The following is a 12,086-nucleotide window of genomic DNA, read 5'->3' as shown; positions in this document are numbered from 1 at the left end:
AAAGAACACCATGAACAACAGCTTTTAGGGAAGGTGATTTTTTTTGTTGTTTTTAAGAAAAGCCCTGGGAGTGGAATGCAGGGCTCAAAGTGTTTATGCATTTTTCTCTCATCTGGAAAAACACAACTGAACCTTTTTATTGCTTAGTCTAGATTGGAACCTTCCTGGCACTCTAATCCAGACCCTGAAATTCCTGTAACATTTGTAAGTTTGGCCACTAAGCATCTGTTCTACCCATGCCTGAAGGAAGTAGCTCATGCCCCAGGACCAGGAATAGGTTTTGATGGGTCTTAGCCAATCCCCATGTCCCACCCGCCGTCTGCAGCCATTTGTTCAGGGCTGGCTCTAAATCAAATCAGAGCCAAGGAAAGCAAGAGACTTTTTTGTCATTCTTTTTTTTTTTTGCTCTGTCGCCCAGGCTGGAGTGCAATGGTGCCACCTCGGCTCACTGCAACCTCTGCCTCCCGGGTTCAAGTGATTCTCCTGCCTCAGCCTCTCAAGTAGCTGAGACTACAGGCAGGTACCACCACACCTGGCTAATTTTTTTGTATTTTTAGTAGAGACGGGGTTTTGCCATGTTGACCAGGCTGGTCTTGAACTCTTGACCTCGTGATCCACCCGCCTCGGCCTCCCAAAGTGCCGGGATTACAGGCACGAGCCACCGCACCCAGCCTTTGGCATTCTTGAGAAAGAGAAGTGGCTTCCCCCCACACCCGTGGGTGCTACCAGGGAGGCCTCCTTTTCTGGGACAGTGTAGGGAGGGACAAGGAATTCTTTAGCACAGTGGTGGTATGTCGTGGATAGTGGGTCATCTGAGCATGACGTTGCAGAGATCAGAGCAGGTTGAGAGAGAGAGAGAGACCCCCTCTCCATTCTTGATTATGTTGTTTGATTCACTTGAAGCCAGCTAACAAATTCCATTTGCTTAAACCAGTTTCCATTCATTCATTTCTTTGACCAATATATACTGATCACTTACTATGTAGACAACTTCTAGGAACAATTTGAGCTAGGTTTTCCATGAGCATAATTCTAAATCTAATCTTAACCTAACCCTTAGTCATAAACTAGAACTCTGACTCTTTTCTAGTGAAGAGTTTTAGTGGCAAGAAACAAAAGCCTGGACCACTCACACTGACCCAGTCAAAGGGGCATTGGTGTAAGAATATGCATGAATCACTAAGTGAAATTCCAGGAATATTACAAAGATTTTCCCAGCAATGGGCCTCATGAGGGCCCTAACTGATGAGGAATTCAGTCCCTCCCTACTACCTGTGTCTTCAAAGATTCTAAATGTCAAAGACCCCAACTAATAAAGAGATCCTTAAATGATTCATTCCCTGGACAAACTCCATGACCACCTATATAGATCTTTAATAGGAATCTCCCCTGGACAGATGTATTTTTTTTTTTTTTTTTTTGACTGAATCTTATACTCTGTCGCCCAGGCTGGAGTGCAGTGGCGCGATCTCGGCTCACTGCAACCTCCGCCTCCTGGGTTCAAGCAATTATCCTGCCTCAGCCCCCAAGTAGCTGGGACTACAGGCACCCGCCACCACACCTGGCTAATTTTTGTATTTTTAGTAGAGATGGGGTTTCACTATATTGGCCAGGCTGGTCTCAAACCCCTGACCTCAAATGATCCACCCACCTTGGCCTCCCAAAGTGCTGGGATTACAGGCGTGAGCCACCACACCCGGGCTAAGAATGGTGTCTTTCAAAGAGCAAAAGTTTTTCATTTTGATAAAGTCAAAATGAAATCTTAACCTAAATAAACACCATCTTAACACAAAATGTTGATTTTGTGGATCATTTTTTTTTTAATGATTTCTGTCTTTTATGTTCTCTCTAAGTCTGCTTAGCCCAGGGTTTCTCGGCCTCAGCACTATTGGGATGTTGGCCCAGATAATTCCTTGCTGTAAGAGGCTAGTCTGTATACTGTAGTGTGTAGCACCATCCCAGCTAGGAGAAACCAACTGCAAGGTCGTGAGCAGCTCTATGGAGAGTTCCATGTGATGAGGAACTAACTGAGGCCTCTGTTAACAACCATGTCCAGCCCCCAGATGACTGCAGTGCTGGTCAACACCTGGATTCCAACCTCATGAGAGATCCAGAACCAGAACCACCCAGCTGAGCTGCTCCTGAATTCTTGTGGAAACTGAGATAGTCAATGCTCATTTTAAACCACTAAGTTTAGGATAATTTGTTACACAGCAATAGATAACTAACACATACATCTTGCACATATTTAATTAAGTGTATCACTAAGTATTTGATGTGGCTTTTTTGTTTTGTTTCGTTTGAGACGGATTTTTGCTCTTGTTGCCTAGGCTGGAGTGCAATGGTGCGATGTTGGCTCACCAACACCTCCGCCTCCCGGGCTCAAGCGATTCTCCCGCGTCAGCCTCCTGAGTAGCTGGGATTACAGGATGCACCACCACACCTGGCTAATTTTTGTGTTTTTAGTAGAGACAGGGTTTCTCCATGTTGGTCAGGCTGGCCTCAAACTCCTGACATCAGTGGATCCACCCGCTCGGCCTCCCAAAGTGCTGGGATTACAGGCGTGAGCCACTGCATCCGGCCTAAGTATTTGATGTTTTAATGTAATTTTAAGAAGTGTTTGTAAAATTCCAGTTTCCAATTGTTGGTTGCTTGTATATAGAAATATAATTGATTTTAAAATATTGACTTTGTGTTCTGCCACCTTGCTAAACTCACTTAGTTCTCACTTATTATTAGTTCTAGTAGCTAAGAAGTCTATAATTTTGACATGTTAAGAACCTAGTGTGATGCTCCTCAACGCCTGGCTGTGAATACTCTCCTCCTCCTTTCCCGGAATGCATTTTTAGAAACAGAGTACTCACAAATTCTAGGTCTGTGGTCTTTCCCCTCCAATGCTAAGAACCTTTAGGACCACCTGTAGCAGGAGGGCATGAACTTTTACTTTCACAGTTCGACATTAACACAACAACTTGACTACCATCCACACCTGCTTCAACTCACTAACTCAATCCTTTTGATTTCTCTGCTCAGTCACTGGCTTGAACAGGCTCAGATCTCTGGACCTCTCCATATCATGATTTCTTTGCCTCCATTTTCCTACTATGTTTTCCCAATTCAGGTTCCCAAGGTGAGAATCTAGTTTGGCTCATCCCATCTTTTCCCTCCATGTCACTGATCGTCAGGCAGCCCTTGAGTCAGATTCCTTCTTCTTCCAGTTGGCTCTATCCACAGAGGATGTCTTAGTCCATTTAAGCTGCTATAACAAAATGCCATAGACTAAGGGGTTTATAAACAACACACATTTATATTTCTCACAGTTCTGAAGCCAGGGAAGTCCAAGATCAAGGCACTGGAAGATGTGGTATCTGGTTAGGGCCCTCTTCGTGGTTCATAGATGGTACCTTCTCACTGTTCTTACATGGTAGAAGGGGCAAGGCAGCTCTCTGCACCCTTTTTTTTTTAAAAAGGCACTCATCCCATTCACGAAGGCTTTGCCCTCATGACATAATCACCTCTTAATATTATCACCTGGGGGGTAGGATTTCAACATATGAATTTTGGGAAGACACAAACATTCAGACCATAGCAGAGGACAAGGTTTAATGGTCCAAATATACCCACCTGGGCTATGGGGGTTTTGGACAGAACCATCTTCCTAGAAAGGAATGTGATGGGGCAGGCCCTATGATGGACACTTCCCATATAGAAGATCACCTGTCTTGCAGATAGTCGCCTCTGTTGCAGGTGGACACCTGTCTTGCAGACCTCCAATCCTAAACCCGCATTCCTCCCAAGCCGTGAGGTTCACTGTTACCTAACACTGCTCTTCATCTAGCCTCTAAGAGAAACTGAAACCCCATTTATAGGACTGAATGTTTTCACTCTTGAGCATTGATTATCTTCTTCCTTCCTCCTAAGCTTCCCACTCCTTCTTCCTCTGCTCATTCACAGTCAGAACTGAAAGGACATGGAAAAATCACACAGTCCAATCTGGGCACGTGGCAGGTGAGAACAGTGTGACCCAGAGAGGTGAAGTGACTTGCCCAAGTTAATGCGTAGGCTAAATGTAAGTATAGGCCTCCTGATTTTTACTATGAGTGTTTTCTCCCCACTAGCCAGTAGTTGGCCCCAGTAGGCATGCCTCCCCCCGACTTCCACTAGGGTCTAATGGGGCAGAAAAACTGGTGCTGCAGCCCAATGGAGGCAGGCAGGGCCAAGAAGCAGGTGATAGCTATGACCCAGACTAGGTGGTGGGTAGCAGGAATCCCACCCCACCAAGATCAGGCTTTGGGGTTCGGTGGGTGAATGCATGAAGGCCTAGGTCCAGATTTGGCTAGAAGATGAGAAGTGCAGAGGCAGGAGACTGGCTGATTTGGAGCCAGAATCAATAGACCTGTATTACTTTCCTGTGGCTGCTGTAATAAATTATGATAAATTGGGTGAGTTCAAACAACAGAAGTGTATTCTGTCACAGTTCAGGAAGCTAAAAGTCTGAAAGCAGGGTATCAGCAAGGCTCCAGTCCCTCCCCACACTCTTGGGGAGAATCCATTCCTTATCTGTTCCAGCTTCTGGTGGCTGCAGCTGTTCCTTGGAATGTGACTTATCCCTCTCGTCTTAGACTCTGTCTTCACATGGCCTTCTCCTCTATTTGGGTATGTCTTCTCCTCTCTCTCTCCTCTCTCATAAGAACACCTGTAATGTCATTTAGGGCCTACTTGGACAATTCAGGTTAAGCACCTCCTCTTAAGAACCTTAACTTAATCACATCTTTTGCCATATAAGATAATGCTCACAGGTGTCAGGGATTCCTGTTGGTATCTTTTTTTTTTTATTTATTTTTGAGACAGGGCCTCACTCTGTCACACAGGCTGGAGTCCAGTGGCACGATCGTAGCTTACCGCAGCCTCGAACTTCTGGGTTCAAGTGATCCTTCTGCCTCAACTTCCTGAGTAGCTAGGACAACAGGCACCGTCAGCACACCCAGCTAATTATTGAATTTTTTGTAGAGACAGCATCTCACTATGCTGCCCACTGTGTTGTTCAGGCTGGTCTTGACCTCATAGGCTCAAGTGATCCTCCCACCTCAGCCTCCCAAAGTGCTGGGATTATAGGCATTAGCCACCATGCCCAATGTAATGATGTGGATATCTTTTGAGGTACCACTTTTGGCTTCCCCCAAACCTCACCACCCCACACTACTATCCTCCTTATGATGGCTTCTAGACTGTGGGGGAAGGGGCAGCAGCCAGGAATCTTTCCTTATTCCATCCCGGAAGTAGAGGGGAAACTGAAGGTAGGAAGGGAAGAGATGCTGTTCTTACTCTGGACTCAGATGCTTTTGCTTATGTTCTTACTGAGTCGTCTCAACTGGATTATCAGATAAGAATTCATATTCCAATATTATGGTATTATGGGTGAAGAAACTGAGGCTCATAGATGAAATAACTTGCCCAAGAAACTCGCCCAGCTAATGGGTTTCAGAGTCAGGATTCAAAGCCAAGTTGGTCTGACTCTGAAATCCATACTGATTCCACTGTCCTAGGAATGACAATGGGAAACCTACAGTGAAGGTTCTAGCTCTGCCTTGCTGCTATCACTGCCTCTGCCTTCTACTCTAAGTGCACACTGAGCGTTCACAGCCTCTTTAAAACAGCACCCTGTCTTTGGCCCTCAAGAACCCCGGATGCATTCATGGCTGTCAGATCTCTTGGGGAAGGCAGTCACTGGGAGACAGGGTTCCAAGTACCGGCTTACCCTTGTCTGCACTGGCTGAAGCCATGCAGAGAGGAGTGGGTATAGGGAGGCCCCTCTCTCCTGGGAGTTAAGATATTTCAGTTGAGGTCTGTATTAGTCTGTTTTCATGCTGCTATGAAGACATACTCAAGACTGGGTAATTTATAAAGAAAAAAAGTGGCCGGGCGCGGTGGCTCAAGCCTGTAATCCCAGCACTTTGGGAGGCCAACGCAGGCAGATCACAAGGTCAGGCGTTCGAGACCAGACTGGCCAACATGGTGAAACCCCGTCTCTACTAAAAATACAAAAATTAGCCGGGCGTGGTGGTGCTCACCTGTAATCTCAGCTACTCAAGAGCCTGAGGCAGGAGAATTGCTTGAACCAGGGAGGCAGAGGTTGCAGTGAGCAAAGATCGTGCCACTGTACTCCAGCCTAGGCAACAGAGTGAGACTCCATCTCAAAAAAAAAAAAAAGAAAAGAAGTTTAATTGACTCACAGTTCTGCATGGCTAGGGAGGCCTTAGGAAACTTACTATCATGGCAGAAGGCAAAACAGTCACGTCTTATACGCTGTCTGGCGAGAGATGTGAGTGCCCAGCGAAGGGGGAAGCCCCTTATGAAACCATCATATCTCATGAGAACTAACTCACTATCGTGCTATCATGAGAACAGGATGGGGGAAACCCCCCTCATGATTCAATTATCTCTACTTAGTCCCTCCCACGAAACGTGGGGATTATGAGTACTACAATTCAAGATGAGATTTGAGCGGGGTCACAGTCAAAGCATATCAAGGTCCAAGCTGGACAACCTCTGTGAGTGATCGCTGGCAGTCTGTTTCACATTCTGGGCCTCAGTTTCCTCATCTGTCAAATGGGAGAACTCAGTTAATCTGTAAGATTATGTTCAAGTCCTGAACTACTATGATTTAAAATATTATCATGACACAAGCCCTCGTATTCGCACAGCCTTCTCTGGTTAGCAAAATGTTTTCACTCATTGCTTACCATTCCACCAACACTGACTTCCATGGGCATGTGCTTAAGCATATGTTGGGCAATGCTGGGCAGTAGTGGCACAGAGAGATGGAGGCCATTGCCCTCGGGGAGCCACTAGTTCAGGTATAGATGCAGATAAAAAGGGAGAAGTAGGTAAGAGCATGCATAGGTTGAACAAAGAGCCCTGGGTGCTGCGGAGGGAGCTGAGGGGGAGGGGTAGTGCTGCACGTGACCCCAATCCCATCAAGTGGGAAAGGCATCTTTGCCTCCATTTTACCGATAAGGAAACTAAGGGTCAGAGAGAGAAATGACTGCTCAGATGCACATAGCCAAGAAGTGACCAGGCCTGCCTTCATTCTGGTATTTGTCTTTTGGCACAGTTTGCTTACCCTATAGGGGATATTGGGATGGAAGACGGGGGAAGGAAATCTGAGCCATACCTGAAGATACGTGCAAGGAATACTGTTTGGTGGGGAGGTGGACACATCAGCATGCTACTCTGGATTTTCAGGAAGCACAGCTTGACCACCTTGTAAATGTCAGGACTTGTGCTGGGAGTCGAATCAGAGGGTTTCCTGGCCCAGGGGAGCTGCAGTCTGACCACACTAGGGTCAGAGCAGTGACAAGCTGCAAGAAGCCCCAGCCTGGGCGTGCCTAGGGTTTTCTATCCAAATGAATTCATGGATGTGCATTCACTCATCCGCTTATCCATCTAATCTTTCTGAACACTGGTCTGAGCACTGAGCACCTGGGGCTGTAGCCTGTCTGCATCTGTGTTCGTGCCTGTTGCTCATCTGCCTCGACACCTCCAGGGCAGGGGCCTGGTCTCACTCCTCTTTAGCTAACATAGAGGAGACTGGGCCAGACTATTCGGCGCCTCAGAGCCTCTCTCTGCTGCTCTCAAGGCTCCCTTTCCAGGAATGGGGGCTCCAGGCAGGCTGCCCGGGTAGAGGAGAGGGCGTGACCATGTCGGCCCCTCTCCCCAGGTCGGCCCTTCTCCCCAGGTCAGCTGATAAGCTCCAAAGCAGTCGGGACCGAGGGCCTCGGAGCACAGCCATCAGCCACCCCGTGCCCCACGGTACTAATGAGGCAGCCACCTCCACGCCCCAGCGCTGGGATGGGGGGGCCTGGCCTCTTAGCTCTCTGTTCTCCCTCTCTATTCTGGGTGGTCTTGCCCATTTGTTAGCTTTGGTGGGGGGATGGGGGATTCTTTTGCAAAAGATTGAACTGTGGGGGCCCCGGGGGAGGGCAGCTGATTCCAATAGAGAGGACACTTCCCTCCCAAAGTGCCTTTGTTCCCTAAGAGTCTGACCCAATTCTTTTCTTCCATCTGCCCCTGGATTGCCCTGCACAGAGGACAAAGGGCCCCGGCGAAAGGGGTGGGGGAAGAGCAAGGAGGATCTCAAGGGGTCATTCTAGGGTTCACTCTCCAGCACCCCTTGACAGGATCTCTTGCGTGTGGGGAGCACAAGCCGACCTATGCACGTGTGTGAAGTCAGGCGTGGACAGGTCTGTGAGACCACACGTACGGCATGCGCACGGGGATAGTGAGTTCCATGGAGGCATCCTGTGGTAGGGAACCCGCGACGGTGACGCCACAGATGGTGTGCGGAGGCTCTGGTGGCCTCCAACCTCCATCAGGCCAGCCCTCCTCGCTTCCTTTGATGTGGACAAGACTGCTTTTTGTTTGTTTGTTTGTTTGTTTTTCGAGACGGAGTCTCCCTCTGTTACCCAGGCTGGAGTGCAGTGGCGCAATCTCGGCTCACTGCAAGCTCCGCCTCCCGGGTTCACGCCATTCTCTCGCCTCAGCCTCCTGAGTAGCTGGGACTACAGGCGCCCACCACCACGCCCGGCTAATTTTTTGTATTTTTAGTAGAGACAAGGTTTCATCGTGCTAGCCAGGATGGTCTCGATCTCCTGACTTCGTGATCCGCCCGCCTAGGCCTCCCAAAGTGCTGGGATTACAGGCGTGAGCCACCATGCCCGGCCGACAAGACTGCTTTTTAACCTGGTTGGAAAGAACCACTTGGAGATCAGCCCATCTAGGGGGACTCTTCTCGCCTCTTAGAGAAGAAATTCCGGGGCGCAGAGCCGCGCACCCGAATATCCATGCATCCGAATTCCAACTCCGCTCAGAAGCCTGGGGCGGACTCCCCGTCCCACCCAGCGAGCGGGCATGCGCCCGGGACATGGGCGAGGATTTCCTCGCCAGCCCTCCTTAGCACAGAGCTGTGCATCTCACGACTCCCTGCGCGACCCCGGGCTAGGCCCTATTAGGGTCTGGGCTTCGGGCATCTATCTGGTCTGCAAAACCGACTGTGCCGCTTTTCTCGGGCCGCGGCTCCGCTGGGGAGGTTGCGGCAGGGGAAGGCTCGGCAGTGCGCAGGCCGCGGCCTACTGTCCCGAGCAGCCCCCGCTGCCCTCCCCTTTGGGGCCCCGGCACCCCGCCAGACAGGTATCGGGCAGCCCCGCCCCGCCGCCGGGACACACTGGCAGCTTTGTTACCTGCCCCAGCGCGCCCGGCCTACGAGCGCTACGTGCTGCCGGCCCGCGGCCCCCTCCCTCCCCTCCCCTCCCCGTCCCCGCCCCACATTCCCGGGCCTGGGGCTGCGGCAGCTCCAGCTGGGTCTTTGTGAAGCGGGACTCTGGCACCCCTCGCCTGCGTGGGCTGTTGGGGTCGGGGCCCTAGCGCCCTTCGCCCACTTCATCTCGCCCCTTTCCCTGCTCGGCCACCCTCAAAGAAGCCAGACTTCGCCTTCCCATCCCCTGCGACCCCCCCGCTTGCAATGGTCGCCTTCCCCACCCTCAGTCGCACCCTAAGGCCCAGTTCAAAGGCTGCTTCTCAGAAGCCTCCGCTGATTCCCAGTTTTAATCACTCTCCCTGGGGCACCCGCTTTGCCCCGATCGCTTGTTTTTGAACCCCTCCAGGTCCTGGGAGAGGCCGGCATTACTGCCTGGCCGCCCAGGAAAGTCTTCCGTGGGTGATAGGATGAGTGAAGCTGGAGACCGATAGGAATGGAAACCGAGGTCTCCCAAGTCCAGCGTGGAGTCCCGTCCACTGCCTGGGCTGATGTCTGAGCTTCCCTCTCGGGACTCCGTGTGTGCCCTGAGGCCCTTCATTCGCGGGTCCATGCTCAGCCACACTGCACACCCGGTACCTCAGGCCTCCCAGTCTTTTCCTAGGCTGCCCCTTCTGCCGGATACACTCTCCAGCCACAAGAGCAAAGCCGGCCTCTCCAAGGGCCATCTCTCCTGGAGAAGCCGTGCCTGATCCTTGGGCCTTTGTGGTAATCAGTTCACCTTTTTGTTCCAGAAGCTTTACATGTAAGTTACATTTGCCCTTCACTGCAACCCTGCAAAGCAGTGATGCGATGTGGCCCGAAAGTGGCTGGCCTGGGATTTGACCTTGGTTCTAGAATGACGTCAGGCTTCACAAGACATCAAAGACGGGTTCTTTCTTCCACCGCGTGCTGTGGCCTTTCTCTCCCAGGCCTTCCCCCAAGGACAGCTGTTCCTCCCCACCTAGCCCCATCGCTGCTGCTTTCAAGCTGGAGCAGGGCGGGGTTGGGATTCTTGCTCTAGGGCTAGGCCAGGGGCTGGGTCCCCTGTGGCTTTGGGCCTCCTTGAAGAATTTCGAGGGAGGATGTGCAGGGCGTGGGGAGAGGTGAGGCAGGAATGTGGGGCTCCGGAGGGAAAGCAGTCAAAAGTGGAGAGGGCCTCCGGAGGTGGCTTTCCCAGGGCCCTGGGAAGCAGCGGCCTGTTTGAATGACAAAGGTTCCCTGGAGAGCAAAGGAAAGCTCTAGAGGATGGGAATGTGGGAGGAGGAGGGTCAGAAGGGTGGGGAGGAAGCTGCCCCATGGGCTCCCATCTGCAGCGGCCCTTTCAAGTCCTGCTAAACCCTTAACAATAAGAGGAACTGACCAGTGGACACACGCAAAGGATGATTAACGTAGTTCACTGAAGAAATACAAAAACCTGTGAAAACGCTAGAAATCCCAAAGTACAAATGAAAAAAAGAGTCTGCTTTTTCCTATCTATAGAACTGGTCAAGATAATAGAAGGGAAAACACCAGATGTTGGTGAGGTGTGGGAAAGGGAGTGCTTTTTTCACTGCTAAGGAGGTAAATTGTACCACTTTTCTGCAGGACCATGTCACAGTATGTACAAAAGCCTTTAAAAAATTAGAATTTGCCTTAGCAATTCTGTTTCTGGGCCATATCCTAAAATAAAAGATTATTTATCCCAGCCTTATTTATAACTGGGAAAAACTGGAAATTCTCTAAATGTTCAATGACAGGGAATTGGGTAAGTAGGTTATGCCTCACTCGCAGACTGAAGACTGCAGAAATTAACTGTCATGTTCTTGAAGAATATGAAAGACATGGGAAACACCGAAGATAAGCTGGGAAGTGAAAAGAGGAAGTTGTAAAACAGCATGACTGCAATTTTATACAGTGACTGTATAAATAATATCTACCATGCATGGTGCTGGACTGGGAGCCAATCCCAATCTCCCATTCGAGCATCACAGCAGCCCTGGAAAGATGATTCTAGTAACTGCATGAAAAAAATATATAGATATATGTTGAATATACATATTATATATATTGAATATATATTTTTTACATATATATTATGTATATATTGAATATATATATTCAAAAAATATATATGTGAGGAAATTCAACAAAATGTTAACAGCAAGGGGAGAAGGCATGTGTTTTTACTTTTTTCCTTTATACTTCCTAATCTTTTCCCAATTTTCTTTTTTTTTTTTTTTTGAGACGAGTTTCATTCTCATTGCCCAGTCTGGAGTGCAGTGGCACGATCGCAGCTCACTCACTGCAGCCTCCGTCTCCCAGGTCCAATTCTCCTGCCTCAGCCTCCCAAGTAGCTGGAATTACAGGTGCCCGCCAACATGCCCAGCTAATTTTGTGTTTTTAGTAGAGATGGGGTTTCACCATGTTGGTCAGGCTGGTCTCGAACTCCTGATCTCAGGTGATCCACCCGCCTCGGCCTCCCAAAGTGCTGGGACTACAGGGGTGAGCCACCACACCCGGCCCCAATTTTCTTCAATAAAAAATATAATGAAGACATTACAAAATTTGAAATCACAAAAATCATTTGTTCAAAAATATCTTCAGGATCCCCTGTTTTGGGGGTGGGTGGAAGTTTTCTCTTTATTAATTTACTGGGGTTGCCATAACAAAATACTACAAATTAAGGGGCTTAAACAACAAAAATGTATTATCTCACAGTTCTGGAGGCTGGAAGTCTTACATTAAGGTGTTGGCAGGGTTAGTTCCTTCGGAGGGCTGTAAGGGAGAATCTGTTCCATGCCTCTCTGGTATG

The sequence above is a fragment of the Symphalangus syndactylus genome, chromosome 12, assembly GCF_028878055.3.
Source record: "Symphalangus syndactylus isolate Jambi chromosome 12, NHGRI_mSymSyn1-v2.1_pri, whole genome shotgun sequence".
NCBI classification, from domain to species: domain Eukaryota; kingdom Metazoa; phylum Chordata; class Mammalia; order Primates; family Hylobatidae; genus Symphalangus; species Symphalangus syndactylus.
The sequence above is the reverse complement of the archived record's forward strand: the minus strand, read 5'-3'. Positions refer to the sequence as shown.